Here is a 19,146-nt window from a genome sequence, read left to right as displayed (position 1 = left end):
TCTCTTGTCGACAGCAGTTTCCCTGCAACCTCAGCGAGCGCAACTCAGCCCGCCAGGTGTGTGCAGGGAGTGTGCCAGCTGGGCGGGGACAAGACAGAGCTCATTCCTGGGGCAGTTCTGCTCCCACGAACCCCAAATCCTCCGTCTGCCCCAGACTCCACCCACCCCCAACCTCCCATCAGTAGCCAAAAATGTATTTTTTGTTTTAAACGTGTAACAACTGGGAACAGCCTGAGTAAACTCCAAAGGCCCCAGGCCCCAGCACGTGAGAAAGGAGCCTCGAGAGCTGAGATGAGGCCAAGGGCGGCCCAGACGGCTCCCCTGGAGAGGGATGGGAGCGGCGTCAGGGATGGGGGAGGCCCACAGAGGGTCCTGCTCGCTCCCCACTAAACCCCCAGCAACTCGCAGCTGAGCCTCTGTGACTGGGCACCAGCCCAGAAGGCCCCCGACGGCTGCGAACGGGCACCTGAAGGGGGACCTGCCCCTCAGGCCACGCGGATCCCTGCGCGGCACATACTCACGGCCCATCACCCTCCCAGGTCAAGCACCTCGAGGAAACCCCACGCTGAGAGGCGAAGCCCTCACTCCTTCCACGTCAGACCGCAGCTCAGCCCACCACCTGGCCGGTCTCGGAGCCTGTCCGTCCTGCCATATCTTAAGGGCGCGTGGCCTCCGGGACCGAGCACGCGCTCCGCCAGGCTGACCCCGTGCCCACGGGTGTGGTCCCTCCCCGCGGCCTCCCACGCAAGCGTTAATGGCCACAAAACACTACGCTGTCCTCCTAGTGCCCTGCAGAAACCGCAACCTCAGCTCGAACGGTCTGGGTGACAGGGAAGCGAATGGCAGCAGCCCCGAGCCGCTGAGCCTCAGTCCGGGGTGGTCACCACACCCTTCCCTGGGGGGCGCTTCCAGAGCACGAAAGCCAAGCCAGCGCCCCTCTCCCAACCTCACGGGGCTGTCCTAGGACCCAAGACTCTGCGCAGCCCTGTGGAGATCCATCCACCCTCAAAGCGCAGCCCGCCAAGAGCCACCCTGTGCTCGCACCGCCAACGCCTGCCCGCGGGCCCACTGGGAGGGGGAACCCAAGTCGTGAGCCCCTGAGTGGAAACCACACACCATGAACACAGCTCGTTGTTTTAAAGAAAACCGAAATCAAACTTCCAAACAGAAACATCTCACAGTCTCTCCTCTCCACACGTCAGCCCAGGGTCACGGTTAAGACCACAGCCCGAGGCCACTGTCACAGGCTCTCGGGCACGACCACCCACCGGTTGGCCTGGTGAGGCTGCTGGGAAAAATGCTCTCTTTTAATACTTCTCTATGGCTATTTCTAAATGAGTTTAAGAGAAGTTCTTCCCGCCAGAATCTGTGCTCTCAAATAACTTTCACTAGCTTATGACAGGCGCCCTACTTAAGTAATAAGGGGAAGAGAAAATATTTTGTAGCACACACTTGCAAAACAGCCCTTGGCAGGAGCCTGTCCTCACGCAGTGACTTTCCAAGCAGCTTCCCGAGTACAGACTTGATTACGTCCAAGGCCAGGCTGCCCTGAGTTCCTTATCAGGAAATGTGCTACTGGAATTCCAAAGAGTCCTCAGGACCCACACAGAGCCCGCACCCAGGGCTCAAATTCCTCACATGACCTCCCAGGACTGTTTCACGCACAGGATGCACCACGGTGAACCTCACCGGATCTCCAGCGAAACTTGAGCCAGACAATCACCGAGGTCCTGAACCCAGTCACGCACTGTGCTTCCCGCTTCCTGACTCTAAAGCACAGGAGGCGTGAACACTGTGAGCAGGACACCCTTCAAGACCAGGCGCTCTGGACTGCAGCTCCCGCATGGCGGGCTCCAGGCACACACGTTCGTGCCCACTCTGAGCACCGAGCAGAATGTCCCCAGGCTACACACACGGGCACAGGCACACATGTCACACCGGTACTCCCTGCGGGGAGGGGGCCCCAGTCCCGAAGGTCCAGGCCGTAGGCACTTGCAGGTGGTCCTAGAGGAGAAGTGAAGGTTCGCAGTGCCCAGAAGAACCCGAGAGGCTAAGGTGCCACATGAGCCATGGAAAGAGGACAGTTGCAGAGAGGGAGACAGATGCGCCCCGGTGCGGGGGGCCTGAGGGGCAGAACAGACAAAGAGAGCAGGCGCGGAGTCCCCAGGCGCAGCGTCTGCCTGCATGGAGAAGAAGGACAGAGCCTTCCTTGAAGACAGGCCTCCACGTCTCTCGGAGCTCCCCGGGAGACCAGCAAGCCTGCCCGCCAGCCACAGCCCCACTCCTGCCCCAGCCCCGAGGGAGGCAGTGCCCGCCTCGCCAGCGTCTGGGCCACCGGGCAGCACGAGAGCACCAAGCCCATAACTCCTTTGTGCATACTACACAACTCCATCTTCCGCTGAGCTGACAACTTATCAGGTCAGAAACGAGGGCACCGACAGCGGCGTGGGAGCTGTGGCTGTCCTTTCCCGGCCACCCCAGCAGGGCTCCCTGGCACTGTCCCACTGCCAGGGCGCCGGGCCTCACACACTGGTGGCCAAGCAGCCCCGAGTGGTCACCAGCTGGGAAGCCTCTACCGGCCACCTTCTCCGGGGGTTGCAGGCCCCACGACTCCTCTGAGACCACTGCCCTCGGGACACGGACCGCAGTTCACTTAAGTCTCAGGAAAAAGTGTGAAAGGGTCGAGAGTGAACAGAACAGCAACTTCTTCCTTGGACAAGGACGGCAGGTGCGAGGAATCGAGAAAACAGGCTCTGCCGTCGACCTAGAGCAGTGGACCCAGTCCTGTCTGTACTGTGCCCAGGCCTCGCCCTGCACCTGGCACAGTTCAAGCACATGACCTCTGCCCCGGAGCCGAGCACTGGGTGATGGCCGGAGACGCCCCCCCCCCCCACCGCGTCCCCACCGCACACACGCCAATGCCACACATACACCCCATCACACACAGTCCACCATAAACCCACGCTCACTCACCCAACCACCACACCCCCTGCAGCACAATCATGGTACAAGTGTAAAGTGGGGCCCAGGGAGTGCCATCGCCCAGAGCTGATACACCAGCACGCCACTTCGTTCACTTCCTGCCCGTTTCCTCAAGTCAGATGCCAGCACAGTGATCTCCTGCCTTAGTGTAAGAAGGACCCCAGGACGCACTCAGTCTGCCGCTGATCAGCTATGGAACCTTGAAAACCCTACTATTCAACATCTTCGAGGCCTAGAATCTTTTAATAAAAATGTGGAAAATGCCACCTACTTTCTTGGGTTTCGTAGGGGAAGAAAAAGAAGGTAAGTGAAAGTATCTGGAGAGCCCGTGCCTCTCGTGCCTCTCACAGACCTTCAGGGTTCCTGGAAGATGCAATGCAGCAGCCAATTCCTGAGTGGGATCCCTCCCGCGTGGCCCGGGGCAGCGTGGGCCCCAGGGCTTGCCGGCAGGAAGGCAGGGAAGGCAGTGCACACGCGCCTCCCGTCTCAGCCCCGTGCCCGCTCCCTGCTTCTGTCCACGCAGAGGCCCTGGGGCGGGAGCCGGAGAACAGAGGAGGAAGGAAGGGAACAAGAATGGGGTCTTGGGGAATCGCATGGCACTTACCGTTTCTGACTTTGTGGACCTTTTGTGAATGGGTAGTTTGCTTATTGGAAGAAAGAAACCCCGGGGCCCTCATCCACCTCAGAGGGCGCTGTCACACGTGAAGACAGGGGCCACCCAGAGACCCTCTGCACACAGACCTAGAAGAGCAGCCGTCACTAGAATGCCCGAGAGACGTCCTGCGGGGCAGGGTAAAAAGAAGAGCCTCAAACACAAAGAAAAGGGACTTTTTCTTTGAAAAGTGAGGTGTTAGCTTAAGGAGGTTAGATGAGCTTACACACCTGATTATAGCTTTTCCCATAAAAAATGCTCAAAAGAGGGTTGAGCATTCGCAGCTGTACCACCCCAGGTTTGGCTGCAAACCTCTGTCCTACCCCCGACCCATCTACCTCCATGGGCCTCAAGCCCAAAGACTGCATCTGAGATGCTAGCGTGAGACCGGGCTGCAATAAAGCCCAGCTCCACGGGCTCCAGCACCCAACTCACACACGCTCTGCCAGCGACCCCTCCCCCAAACACGAGGGCGGGGCCCGGGCTTCCTGCAGCTCCTCCATACATCACCACTCTGCCCGAGGCCAAGATGAAAATACACGGGGGTGGAGGGCACGGGTGGGTGAGCTAGGTGGTAAACTTTTCAGAAGAACAGGAAAATTCAAAATCTAAAAACAATCCTTGTTCAAAAAATTAACAAGAAAAGGGGCTTCCCTGGTGGCGCAGCGGTTAAGAATCCGCCTGGCAAAGCAGGGGACACGGGTTCGAGCCCTAGTCCGGGAAGATCCCACATGCCGCAGAGCAGCTAAGCCCGTGCAGCACAACTACTGAGCCTGTGCTCTAGAGCCCACGAGCCACAACTGCTGAGCCCGTGAACCACAACTACTGAGCCTGCGCTCTAGAGCCCATGCTCCGAAACAAGAGAAGCTACCGCAATGAGAAGCCCGCGCACCTCAGTGAAGAGTAGCCCCCGCTCGCCTCAACTAGAGAAAGCCCACGCGCAGCAACAAAGACCCAACGCAGCCAAATAAATTAATTAATTAAAAAAAAAATTCACAAGAACAAATTTTAAACAGAGGTTGACCACAACCAGGAGATGGAGAAAATGGACAAGAGGACTTGTGAAGGATGTGCTGGGATCAGACGGTGGGTCCTCAAACCAGATGCAGATGCGCTGCCCACACAGTTCCCAGCCCCGCCCCCACAAACACCCAGGATCCAGACGGCGGCCCCGGTCTTCACGTGTGACAACGCCCTCTGAGGTGGATGAGGGCCCCGGGGTTTCTTTCTTCCAATAAGCAAACTGCCCATTCACAAAAGGTCCACAAAGTCAGAAACGGTAAGTGCCATGCGATTCCCCAAGACCCCATTCTTGTTCCCTTCCTTCCTCCCCTGGGCTCCGGCTCCCGCCCCAGGGCCTCTGCGTGGACAGAAGCAGGGAGCGGGCACGGGGCTGAGACGGGAGGCGCGTGTGCACTGCCTTCCCTGCCTTCCTGCCGGCAAGCCCTGGGGCCCACGCTGCCCTGGGCCATGGCCGTGTACACATCCAGGGCCATGGGAGCAGACTCTGCCCCGCCCTGGGCCAGGGACCAGACCGCTGCTCTGCTCCCCTTTCAAACTCGCTACCCTGGCCAGCCCTCAGCTCCATCTGCAGGGTCCCCCACACAGCTTGGGGGAGCCTCAGTGGCAACCATGAGATGGTGCAGATGATCCTGCCGGACCAAACCCCGTATTCTCACTCTCAGAACACAGTACACCGCAAACCTCACCATCACCTTTCTTTTTTTGGCACTAAGAATACCCAAATCCCTATTCCCAACGGGCAACACAAATAATGATCAAGGTACGTATTCTATGATATACACACAGTACTACATATAAAATAGATAACTAATAAGGACCTACCGTATAACACCGGGAGCTCTACTCAGTACTCTGTAATGACCTATACGGAAATAGAATCTAAAAAAGAATGGATATGTATATGTATAACTGATTCACTTTGCTGTACAGCAGAAACTAACACAACATTGTATATCAACTATACCCCAATAAAAATTAAAAAAAAAAAAAAAAAAAAGGTACCTAATCTAGAGTGCACAAGGCCAAGCCATGAAGGCGCCTCCCTGATTCTGTCCTGGTCGACCCCACAGAACAGCCCACCGGCCCGCAGCCCCCTGCATCGCCTTTCCCCTGCCTTCCTCTTCCTCCCACCAAGATCCAAGTGGGCTGCACGGGAACTCCCCGCAGCCAACATCCACAACTGCACAGAGCCCTCGCCCCCTGAGGCACAGCAAGGAGCAGGAGGGAAGGTGGGGTTTCAGGTTGGTCCAGCAGTCAAGTTCAGCTCAGTTTTAACAGAACCTGTGGAGCTCTGCTCTGAGCCAGATACAGGCAAATCTCTTCACCCTCAAATATAAAACTTGGAGGAAATCCCTTTAGCCAGCTTTTAAAATTTGAAGGTATTAAAAATAAAATGGGGAGTTCCCTGGTGGTCTAGTGGTTAGGATTCAGCATTTTCACTGCCGTGGCCCAGGTTCAAGCCCTGGTCCGGGAACTGAGATTCCGCAAGCCTCGCGGTGCAGCCAGAAAAATAAAAACATAAAAAATAAGTAAAAAAATAAAATGAACACTGGCTCCATGAGGATCCCTGTAGCTAACGATGGAAGGAAAATAATGGCAATATTATAAGCAACAAATGAGGTGCTACAAACAGCCGACAAACCCTTCCAGTAGCAAGCAGAATCTCCACATGCCTTCCTGCCCAGCACAGCTGGGGTACCAGAGCCCAGAGGCCAGTTCAGCTAGAAACTTCCAGAGGGAAAGGAGCTGGGGCACAGCCTGGGCTCAGACCCCCCCCCTTCTGCTCTGCCCTGCCTATATTCCAAACCCTGTTCTTGGGCATGTGCACTCTCCAGGCAACTCTAATGTCCTGGAACAAAAGGACCCAAGTCCTACTGACCAACAAGGGCTGTGGTGGGGAGAGCGAGAGCTTTCTGGGGAGGTGTGTGAACACAACTGCCAATTTTTATATGAACAAAAAGCATGCATTTAATGAAATCTAATTTAAATGGCATCTAATATTCCACACTTTGTATTTTAAGAGCGCCTAGCCAATGAATATTCCCCAGAACTCTAAAATTACAATAAGAATTTACTATACTCAAAAATCCGGAATACATAAGTTTTATTGGTGTAATTAGCTAGACATATTTCTTAGAGAAAGAAGCAAAAGTGTGCTTTGTTATCTATTTTTAAATCCTGACAAATATCTTTGTTAAAAAGGCAAACGTATCATTAGCATTAGGATCTACAAGCTTCTTACCACCTGCAAATCCAACCCAGCCTTCCGCCCTGCAGCCAAGGCACAAGACGGAAGCCCCCCCAGCCACGTGTGCTGTGACTGTGAAGTGCCACAGTCACTAGTGGCCGACCACTAGCCGGGTGGTGGCAGGGTCAGCAAATCGCCACTCCTACCATATGAGGGGCACGAAGAGACCTGCCCAGAAGAGCTGCATCACCAGACGGCAACACATTCCCCGTCATGAGGGGCCCCAGGCACAGGACGCCCTCGCCCACCCCCCCCAGCCCACATCCGGACAGCAGGTGGAGAGGGACTTGGTTCTGCCGCTAACAAGACCTGCAGTTCCCGTGCTCACAGCTCCACAGTGAGCACAGCCTGCTCCGAGTGCCAGGATGCCACAGACAGGGCGTGTCGCTGCTCTGCACACCCTAGCCAAGTCAAAAGTGATCACTCTGCAGTAACTGTAATGTAGTATAACGTTTAAATTTGAGTATCACTATATTGTACACCTGTGACTTACTACATAAGTTTTATATACTACACATCAACTGTACTTCAATTATAGAAAATGATTGCTTTTCTATTTTTTATGGAAGTGTTCAATTAAAAACGTAAACCATTAGATCCAAGCCTCCATTCCGATAGACACACTGCCTTTATTACTCTAACAGCCACTTCCAGAAGCCACTCTGTTTCTGGAAACATAACTCAGAACTCCTGTCCACAGGAAGCAACTGTACCACCCTGCGCTGCCCTGGGGTCCCTGCTGCTGACAACCCTCGGCGGCGGCAGCCACACCCGCACCGAACCCTGGCGGAACCCGTGCCACCGAGAGCCATTTCAGGCTCATCTCTCCCCCGACCCTTGCGCTTTACCAAGAAAGATGTTAACACAGTGAGAATTACACCAGCCATCAGGTGAAACCAGTGTTTTATGCTAGAGAAAGGAAAACAAAGACTAAATCTAATTATCGTAAAGCTTCTATTTTCATCGAGCTTTACCTCCATAAACAGTGTCACTGAAGCTCTAGGGAAATCTCTCACAGGGGAGGAGCCGAGGCCCCGCAGGACCTGGGCCCACTGTCCAGAGCTGGCATCGGCCCGCCCCCTCACGGACCCTGGAGCCACAGCCACACCTGGATCACCTTAGGGCAGGGCCAGATGGGAGAGCACAGCAGTGTGCACTGAAGGATCTTTAACAAGCCCACCTCTGTCAGAAAAAGTGATCTCAGATGTGATCTAAATGGTTCATATTCCACCTTACGTGGTCAAAATGAAAATTAAAAATAATGAATGATATAAATAACAATGAAAATTATTAGAGAGCCTGCAAAATTATTCTGTTTTTATATTTGTGCCTTTTGATGCCAGGAAAGGTCACGGATCGCAGACCCCGGCACCTGTGCCCACACATGCAGGCCCCGGACCCGGGAGGTGGCCTCCCTGGTGATCAGTCACAGTAGCACCTTTATCTCTATTCCTTCCATACACTGTGGATTTTTTAAAGACAATTATAATCAATATGAACTGAAAGTTGACGGTTCACAAAGTGATAAACGGCATGAGACACCGTGGATTACTGCCATGGGATTTACCGTCAGAGCCAGCCCTTCACACGTCAGAAAACCTCCCAAATATTAACACACCTACTGCTCACAATCCGCCAGAAGAAGTGGGCCAGCCCCAGAATCTGCCAGCAGAGCTGCTGATAACTTGTTTCCTTTTAATCAGGGATCACCAAATGCCTGTTCATAACCTAGTTTAAGCAGCATGTTGTTTTTCCTTGTTATAAATTAAGGCCAATGTTACCGTTTCCAAACAAAGGCCAGGCTCCAGCCTGCAGTGTGGGTGGGCCTGGCTGCCCCTCCACGCCCAGCTCACCCCCTGCTGGGCTGAGTCTCTCAATGGCTGCCCCACGGCCGTGACACCCAAGCTGAATGCATGGGCTCATCCTAGAAGACGGCCGTGGGAGCGCTCCCAGCATGCTACAGGGCCCACCACGGCCCCTCACCACCACACCCCACTGGCCGGGCTGGCTTCTTTCTAACCCCAGACTACCGTGCAGACTAAGATCTCTTTCCATCATACCTCACCCCCATTTCCAAGGAAACACTTCCTCAAGTCAAAGAGGCCAGCCAGGTGCATTTCAAAGTGGCCGGATACAATGACGACTGAGATAGAGGACGGGGTCTGTGAGATTAAGTAGCAGGAAAGGCTTCTTTCCTGTCTGCTAGAAACAACACAAAATAGAAAATACACTTTGGCACTGTTTGCTTTAAAACACTAACTAATACCTGGCCAAGGTAGGAAACACGCAAAGGAGCCAAGAGTTTTCTTTCCAACGTGTCCCGGGGAGGAGGGCTCTGTCCTAGAGCAACGAGTGCCAGTCAGGCCCCAGGCTGCAGGAGGGCGGCTGCCCCTCCGGCCACAGCCGTGCGAGGAATTCCCGGCGGGAGGCAAGGCTCAGGGCAAACGAGCCAGGAGCCCACTCCACACCCACCAACCACACACGCTGGCCTCGGACTTCAGGAAAACCACGTGTGGCTACCAGCTGGCCCACACACGGGACACAGAGCAGAGCACAGGCAGGCACCCTGCTCCCCCAGAGGAGGGACAGTTCTCAGACGGCGTGTGTGCGACACGCCCAGAGCACGAAACAGGCACCACAAGCAGGTCCTACGGGCTCCAGACCACTTGGGGACAGAGCCAGTAAGACAGCAGAAGTTGACAAGAAACCAACTTCTTTCACAGACCAGGCTGCCAACCTGTCTTAATTTGTCCATAGAACTCCTCTCGCTGGGACACCACACAGCTCACTACCGCCCTGAAGCACCCTCGTTTAAGTGAAATCCAGGACAAAATCCAAAACACTTAGCCAAAACTCTATCAAGCCCAAGAAAACCAATGTGAAGACTTAAGAAATATTTTGATACTTTTTACAAACCAATGAAAATAACACAAACTGATGAGAGAGGCAATACAATAAAATATTTACCGAGTCCATCGTTAGAAGCCGAGGTTGATGACTGTAAATTAAATCCAACAGAGGCGTGTCCCAGAGCAGCGCTGAGGGTATTCTGAAAGAAGAGAGTAAAGTTAGCTCATGTAAATAATAATTTCTACTCAGTTCTTTTTATGTCAGTCTCTCTCCATTTGGACCACACTACAACCTTCCTTTACCTCACGGAACTCCAGACAAGCAAGAGGTTTTTAGGATGTCTGGCTGGCTGGTTTGGGCTGTAAAGGGAGAGGACGCCAGGAGAGGCACTCACACCTGGTGGTTTGTGGGAGGACGCTACCCAGGTGGAAGTCTCTGTTCTTGATCATGGTTCCTGGACAGCAGCGCCCAAAGAGGCCCAGTTAAGGGAAGAACACTCCGATGGGCCAGTCATTCTCCCCAGAGAAGGGGCTTGAGGACTGGGGTCCTGGAAGGGCCGTCCACAGACTTTCACCTTACTTGGAGTTTGACAGTAAACCTTTGTCGAAGTTATGCATTTGTATCTTCTACGGACCCCCATCACACTCAGAGTAAAATGTGAACTCTCCTTTTGGCTCACAAAGCCCCGACGGCTGGCCCGGCCGCCTCGCTCTGCCTGGAGGCCCTCTCCCAGCCTCAGGCGGTGCTCCTGCGGCGCCCGGATGGGCCCGCTCCCGGCCACCCTGTGTCCACTCCACTCCTCTCTCCAATCACCTAGGGATCCATCCTCAAAGGCAAAGGACCATAATTCAGACCACATGAGCTTCCCGGGATCCCAGGTCGGAGACGTGCCTCCAGCGTCCATGGCAGGAGAAACCGGAGGTTTGGGGCGGCCCCACAAGGGCTGGCACACTTCGTCAACATGACTAAGAGATATCGTCTGGGGGTGGCTGCACACAGGGGCCTCGTGGGCAGGCCAGCCACGGGCAAACAACCCCCTTACTCACGAGTAAGCTGCAGCTACATGTATCAACATAAGCGAATCTCAAAAGCCGTAACAACGAGTGAGGAAAGGTCTCAGAGGAATATATTGAATATATGTGTCTTTCAAAAGTACATGAAACTTAATATATTCGATTTACTATGTATACAGTAAAAATCAATAAAAAAGGACTTCCCTGGTGGTGCAGTGATTCAGAATCCGCCTGCCAACGCAGGGGACACGGGTTCAAGCCCTGGTCCGGGAAGATTCCACATGCCGCAGAGCAACAAAGCCCGTGCACCCCAGCTACTGAGCCTGTGCTCTAGAGCCCGCGAGCCACAACTACTGAGCCTGCGAGCCACAACTAGTGAAGTCCGCGAGCTAAACCCCGTGCTCCGCAGTGAGAAGCCACTGCAATGAGAAGCCCGCGCACCACAAAGTAGAGTAGCCCCCCCTCGCTGCAACTAGAGAAAGCCTGCGCACAGCAACGAAGACGCAATGCGGCCAAAAATAAATAAATCTTAAAAAAAAAAAATCAATGAAAAGCAAATAATCATAAACTATAAATCTCAAAATAACGGTTCCTCTTGGAAGTGGGGGTGGGGTGGATACCAACCAGGAAGCACACCCGAAGTCTCAGCAACACTGCTCAAGCCAGGCAGGCCAGGGCCCGGGGCCTGGAGAGCTGGTTCTCACGTTTACACCGTGAGTCTTCCCCAGGTCCAGCAGCGACCTCGTCCCCTCTGCTGCCCTGACAGGGACCGGAGAGGAGGATGAGAGGGCCATGCCCGCTCCCGGGACTGTGTAACTGCGCAGCCTTCCATTTTGTCATTAATTGAAATAATTTATTTCCATCATTCAAAACTAGGAGTTTAAAGGCACAGAGACAACTAAAAACATCTTTTCATCCATCAAATATTTTTACATCAAAATGTAGCAATTTCAACTATTTGAAAGTAAACCCAAAGTACAGTATCAAAAGAAAAGCAAATGGCACAGTATACAATCTTCCAAAAGCATTATAAAAAGAAGAGCTTTTATTGAAAAGCCTCTCTAAAGAGCTACATTCCCGAAATTAAATCAATCAATCAAGTAAGCCTGCGGCCTGGCCATATGAACACAGTGACATTGCAGGGTCCTGAAGAAAACAGACTGAAGAGAACCGTAATCTTCCAAGAGAACTGTGAGATCCCAAGAATAAAACAAACCAGTATTATTCCATTCACACCCATTTTTCCACAATCCCATCAAGCTCGCTCCCACCTCCAGGGCTTCCCTGGTGGCGCAGTGGTTGAGAATCTGCCTGCCAACGCAGGGGACACGTGTTCGAGCCCTGGTCTGGGAAGATCCCACGTGCTGCGGAGCAACTAGGCCCATGAGCCACAATTACTGAGCCTGCGCGTCTGGAGCCTGTGCTCCGCAACGGGAGAGGCCCGCGCACCGCAATGAAGAGTGGCCCCCGCTTGCCGCAACTAGAGGAAGCCCTCGCACAGAAACGAAGACCCAACACAGCCAAATAAATAAATAAATAAATAAATAAATAAATAAATAATTAAAGGTGCTAAAAACAAACAAACAAAAAAGGAACACAGAAACTTCCCTGGTGGTCCAGTGGTTAAGAATCCGTCTTGCAACGCAGGGGGCGCCAGTTCGATCCCTGGTCAGAAAACTAAGATCCCACATGCCCTGGGGCAACTAAGCCCTCGTGCCTCAAGGAAAGATCCTGCATGCCGCAGCTAAGACCCGACGCAGCCAAAAAATAAATAAAAAAATATTTTTTTAAAAAAAGAATATAAAACCCTAGAGAATCTACAAGAAACCGTGAGAGCTAACAAATGAGTGCAGCGGAGCAAGGCTGCAGGACACAAGATCAATGTGCAAAATCAGAGGTACTTCTAACATGCCAGCAGTGAACATTCTGAAAGAGAAATTAAGAAAACAACATCATTTACAACAGCATCAAAAAAAAATATCTAGGAATGGATTTAACCAAAGAGATGCAAGACGTACACTGAAAACCCACAAAATACTCGTGAAAGAAATTACAGACGACCTGAACAAGTGGGAAAGCCCTGTGTCTGTGCTGGGAGACAAGATAGTTACGAGGGCAGCCCTCCCCAAGAAGGAGCCCACACCGCCTCTCCCAAAGCTGGCCCAGGTCCTCACAGCCACAACCAAGTGTCATCAACGCTTTCCTTTAAACATCTCAGACGCTTGCAACTTACAGATCTACAAAAGTTCCGTGAAAGGTTTTTTGAGAGCAGGCAAGGAAGACATAGCTGAAATGTCTATTACTCCTGAGTTGCCAGTTTTATTCCCTAAAAGGGTGATCAAAAAAAAAAAAAAAAAAAAAAAGGACAAATTCTGAGAAAGGTATAACCTTCTAAAACTGAACCAGGAAGAAATAGAAAATATGAACAGACCAATCACAAGTAATGAAATTGAAACTGTCATTAAAAATCTTCCAACAAACAAAAGTCCAGGACCAGATGGCTTCACAGGTGAATTCTATCACACATTTAGAGAAGAGCTAACACCCATCCTTCTCAAACTCTTCCAAAAAATTGCAGAGGAAGGAACACTCCCAAACTCATTCTATGAGGCCACCATCACCCTGATACCAAAACCAGACAAAGATACTACAAAAAAAGAAAATTACAGCCCAATATCACTGATGAATATAGATGCAAAAATCCTCAACAAAATACTAGCAAACAGAATCCAACAACACATTAAAAGGATCATACACCATGATCAAGTGGGATTTATCCCAGGGATGCAAGGATTCTTCAATATATGCAAATCAATCAATGTGATACACCATATTAACAAATTGAAGAATAAAAACCATATGATCAACTCAATAGATGCAGAAAAAGCTTTTGACAAAATTCAACACCCATTTATGATACAATCTCTCCAGAAAGTGGGCATAGAGGGAACTTGCCTCAACATAATAAAGCCCATATACAACAAACCCACAGCAAATATCATTCTCAATGGTGAAAAACTGAAAGCATTTCCTCTAAGATCAGGAACAAGACAAGGATTTCCACTCTCACTGCTATTATTCAACATAGTTTTGGAAGTCCTAGCCACGGCAATCAGAGAAGAAAAAGAAATAAAAGGAATACAAATTGGAAAAGAAGAAGTAAAACTGTCTCTGTTTGCAGATGACATGATACTATACATAGAGAATCCTAAAGATGCCACCAGAAAACTACTAGAGCTAATCAATGAATCTGGTAAAGTTGCAGGATACAAAATTTATGCATAGAAATCTCTTGCATTCCTATACACTAATGATGAAAAATCTGAACGAGAAATTAAGGAAACACTCCCATTTACCATTGCAACAAAAAGAATAAAATACCTAGGAATAAACCTACCTAGGGAGACAAAAGACCTGTATGCAGAAAACTATAAGACCCTGATGAAAGAAATTAAAGATGATACCAACAGATGGAGAGATATACCATGTTCTTGGATTGGAAGAATCAATACTGTGAACATGACTATACTACCCAAAGCAATCTACAGATTCAATGCAATCCCTATCAAATTACCAAAGGCATTTTTTACGGAATTAGAACAAAAAATCTTAAAATTTGTATGGAGACACAAAAGATCCCGAATAGCCAAAGCAGTCTTGAGGGTAAAGAACGGAGCTGGAGGAATCAGACTCCCTGACTTCAGACTATACTACAAAGCTACAGTAATCAAGACAATATCGTAGGGCTTCCCTGGTGGCGCAGTGGTTGAGAATCTGCCTGCCAATGCAGGGAACACGGGTTCGAGCCCTGGTCTGGGAAGATCCCACATGCCGCGGAGCAACTGGGCCCGTGAGCCACAACTACTGAGCCTGTGCGTCTGGAGCCTGTGCTCCGCAATAAGAGAGGCCGCGATATTGAGAGGCCTGCACACCATGATGAAGAGTGGCCCCCGCTTGCCACAACTAGAGAAGGCCCTCGCACAGAAACGAAGACCCAACACAGCCATAAATAAATAAATAAATTAATTAAATAAAAAAAAAAACACAATATGGTACTGGCACAAAAACAGAAACATAGATCAATGGAACAAGACAGAAAGCCAGAGATAAACCCAAGCACCTAAGGTCAACTAATCTATGACAAAGAAGGCAAGGATATACAATGGAGAAAAGACAGTCTCTTCAATAAGTGGTGTTGGGAAAACTGGACAGCTACATGTAAAAGAATGAAATTAGAACACTCCCTAACACCATACACTAAAATACACTCAAAATGGATTGGAGACCTAAATGTAAGGTGGACACTATAAAACTCTTAGAGGAAAACATAGGAAGAACACTCCTTGACATAAATCACAGCAAGATCTTTTTTGATCCACCTCCTAGAGTAATGGAAATAAAACCAAAAATAAACAAATGGGACCTAATGAAACTTAAAAGCTTTGGCACAGCAAAGGAAACCATAAACAAGATGAAAAGACAACCCTCAGAATGGGAGAAAATATTTGCAAACGAATCAACGGACAAAGGATTAATCTCCAAAATATATAAACAGCTCATGCAGCTCAATACTAAAAAAACAAACAACCCAATCAAAAAATGGGCAGAAGACCTAAATAGACATCTCTCCAAAGAAGACATACAGATGGCCAAGAAGCACATGAAAAGCTGCTCAACATCACTAGTTATCAGAGAAATGCAAATCAAAACGACAATGAGGTATCACCTCACACCAGTTAGAATGGGCATCATCAGAAAATCTACAAACAACAAATGCTGGAGAGGGTGTGGAGAAAAGGGAACCCTCTTGCACTGTTGGTGGGAATGTAAATTGATACAGCCACTATGGAGAACAGTATGGAGGTTCCTTAAAAAACTAAAAATAGAATTACCATATGATCCAGCAATACCACTACTGGGCACATACCCAGAGAAAACCATAATTCAAAAAGACACACGCACCCCAATGTTCACTGCAGCACTATTTACAATAAGCCAGGTCACGGAAGCAACCTAAATGCCCATTGACAGATGAATGGATAAAAAAGATGTGGTACATATATACAATGGAATATTACTCAGCCATAAAAAGGAACGAAACTGGGTCATTTGTTGAGACGCAGATGGATCTAGAGACTGTCATACAGAGTGAAGTAAGTCAGAAAGAGAAAAACAAATATCATATATTAGCGCATGTATGTGGAACCTAGAAAAATGGTACAGATGAACCAGTTTGCAGGGCAGAAGTTGAGACACAGATGTAGAGAACAAACGTATGGACACCAAGGGGGGAAAGCCGCGGGGGGGTGGGCATGGTGGTGTGACGAATTGGGCGATTGGGACTGACACGTATACACTGATGTGTATAAAACTGATGACTAATAAGAGCCTGCTGTATAAAAAAATAAAATAAAATTCAAAAAAAAAATACCAGAAAACAACCCTCGAATTATTAATCCATAAAACAAGGGGATTAGGTTTGATAATCCCTAAAACACCTTCCATTTGAAAAGTTTAAGGTTCTTCGATATCCAATGTAAAATTGTTTCCTTTAAAAATACATCATTTTCCCTAAGTGTGTACTGCTCTTTTCATGGAGAATGTGAGCTCACACCAATAATCTGTACAGCTTAACATCTAAAATGCAACGAATGTGATTGGGGGGGCGGTGTGGAGCAGGCAGGGATGAGCAGCCCTAACACTGCAGAACCGAGATGCAGCGGGGTCAGGCGGCCCAGCACAGAACAAGGACAAAGTCCAGGAACTGCTGAATGGACAACTTAGTACCAGGTGTCCCACACCGCAGGCCCCACCCCAGTCCTGCTGGACAGGCCCACTCTCTGCAAGTTCCACCAATGCACCAGCTGCCCAGCCAGGAAAAAAAGGGACAGCACCCAAATGAACTAAACAGCTCTCTTCAGACAGACAGAAGGCAGTGCACACTGTCTGGAAGCTCTCCAGCGTCTCTGTGGAGATCAGCACGGGAGCCGGTGCCCACCACACCTTCCCACGTTCGCGGGCATCACAAGCAGGGCACCTGCAGCCGCTGGGCAGGGAGGTGCAGGCGGGAACCCGGCCCCAGCCCAGCCTCTCAGGAGAGCTTTCCCGACGGTGGACTGACACCCAACTCTGTCCTCCCAGGAACCCGCAGTGGTCACAGAGCTCTTGAGCAGCAACGGTGGGCGGAGGGGCCAGCTGGCCACGTGCCTTGCATGTCTCTGTGCCGTCCGCACATACTCTGGCACGCGTCCTGCACAGAAGGGTAGCCCTGCCGCCCCACAGCTGCCCACCCCTGCCCTGCACCTGCTCTCCCTACACTGGCTCATTTAACCCTCATGACAACCCTGACAGTAACAGGATCGGGCTCCTTTTTTCTGTTGAGAAACCAGATTCTGAGATGTTGAATCATTTGCCTCAAAGTCAGGATCAAAGTCAGGCTGCAGAGCCTGTATCCACGAAGGTCACTCACACTACCACCTCTAACCCCACTGTGCACTCACAGCTTCTGGGACGCAGCTGAAGTCTAAAAGTGACCAAGCCCTTCTGACCCAAAATACCGACACAAGGCTGGTATTCACAAGATAGTTCTCAGCTCAGAGACCCAGGGCACGCTGAGCTCCTCCTCCCTCCAAACCAGGATCATGACTGATGCTGCCCTGACTTGGCCTCCGGGCAGCACCCATCCCGCCGGTCAGCACCCCACCCAGCCTCTCTGCTGTCACTCCACCCGCTCCTGCGGTGTGGGTCTTCCCAACTCTCCCGGGGCCATCCAACCTGCCTCTGAGGTTCTAACAACCATATGGGTAGATCCCAATTCCCGTTCTCCAGCTCAGAGCTCCCCACTGAACTCACAAAGTCCAGCCACACCACAGACACATCCACAGCACACACAAGTGCACAGATGGAGCCCCAAGGCAATTATGACTGTATTTCCTGCCCTGGTTTAGGGTACCACTTTCTAGACGATCCTCCAAGCCAGCAACCTGCCATGCCCCTCTCACAATCGAAACCCAGTCCATTCCAGCTCCAAATCATCACTCTCTCCCCCTCCCTCCGCACCGGCCCGACTCCTGACTCAGGCGCAGTATTTCTGCACCTGTGTCATCACAACAACTTGATTCTCTCCACTTCCCACCACACTGCTGAGGAGTGAACGCGGCACGTTAGATTCACCCCTATGCACACCTCACTCTGCCCCCGGGTGTCACTGAGCTCATGAGGAACAGATTCGTGTTCAAACTTCAGACCCCATCATGGCACAGCACACGCGTACATGCACACACACAGCTGAGGAAAAGGCCTCACGGGACAGAAGCTCCGTCCTGCACGGCAGGCACCCCAGCGTTTCCTGCCGCGCTCCCAGAGCTGGCGGGGGTCGGCTCTTGCTGCAGGTGCACCCACTAAAGGTGACCTCACAGCCCATCAGTGCCACCACCCTGGTGGACAGCCCCAGGGACACAGGTGCTGAAGGATGCTGTCCCCAGCTGCCGCCGTGGCAACTCCAAATCTCGCCAAGTTTCTTGGAAACATCCCGTCTCACTCACAGGAGGCTGCCTCTCCCCTGCTGCCCATCTGGGCAGGTTCCTCTCCACCCTCCAACAGCACACTCAGGCCCCTCGCTTTCTTCCTTAACCTGTCGCTACTGTCCAGGCCGGCTTTCTGTTTTTACGTCACGTCACGATCATGCTGCAGGCCCCACGCTGCACCCTGGTCACCAGCAGGCACGTAATGGGAGGCCCCATGTGGAGGAGACCCTGAGCCTCAGGGGCACCAGAAGAGCACAGCTGATCAGTGGGCACGCGGGTGTGGAAAGGAGGCCACTTCCCAGAGGCACGGTCAAGTGCTCGGCCCCGCACCTCCAAGCATCTGTGCCCTTTCAATCCACCCAGCTCACAGTCACCCTTTGACACAGATAAAAATTCACCTCAAATCCACGTGGTTTACGGACAGAATTAATCAGAGGTAAAAATACGGACAATAAGAAGCCCTCCCCGGCCAGCGTGTGTCCCTGCGAGCCCCAGCCGAGCGGCCATGCCTGGTGGGCTCCTGAGCAGCAGCTCGAGGTCGCTGGCTCGGCGCTGCCTCACCTCCAAATCAGTGCGCTTCCAGGATGAAGTGTCCACGTTCTCCTTTCCATAGTCACCAATTCCTGACAGCACCGCACAGCCCTCCCTGTATGCCACCCCACACGCTACATTCCTCCTCCACCTCACTACTGCCATGAGCCTTTCAAACTAGATTATCGAATGCAAAGCAAGTTTTGTTCACTAGCCCCAATTCAAGCAAGATTAAGCGTTCAGATTGACAGCTGTCCCTCAGGGAGCAGTGAGGGGCGGTGTGAGGCAAGGGGACACCGCCTCTGGCTCAGCCTGCAAGGA

General features: G+C 51.2%; 1 protein-coding gene across 14 annotated transcripts in view; it reads right to left on the bottom strand.

The window, feature by feature from the left end:
• The window catches only part of ANKRD11 (ankyrin repeat domain containing 11), a 166,037-nt gene that overhangs the window by 90,013 nt on the left and 56,878 nt on the right, over positions 1-19,146 (bottom strand). For all 14 annotated transcript variants that reach the window (XM_068528192.1, XM_068528181.1, XM_068528183.1 and 11 more), the window contains exon 2: positions 9,873-9,954. The gene's annotated coding sequence lies outside the window, so the exon portion shown is untranslated. The remainder of the gene's footprint in view (positions 1-9,872; positions 9,955-19,146) is intronic.

This window comes from Eschrichtius robustus, chromosome 19, assembly GCF_028021215.1.
Source record: "Eschrichtius robustus isolate mEscRob2 chromosome 19, mEscRob2.pri, whole genome shotgun sequence".
In the NCBI taxonomy this organism is placed as follows: domain Eukaryota; kingdom Metazoa; phylum Chordata; class Mammalia; order Artiodactyla; family Eschrichtiidae; genus Eschrichtius; species Eschrichtius robustus.
The sequence above is the reverse complement of the archived record's forward strand: the minus strand, read 5'-3'. Positions and strand labels throughout refer to the sequence as shown.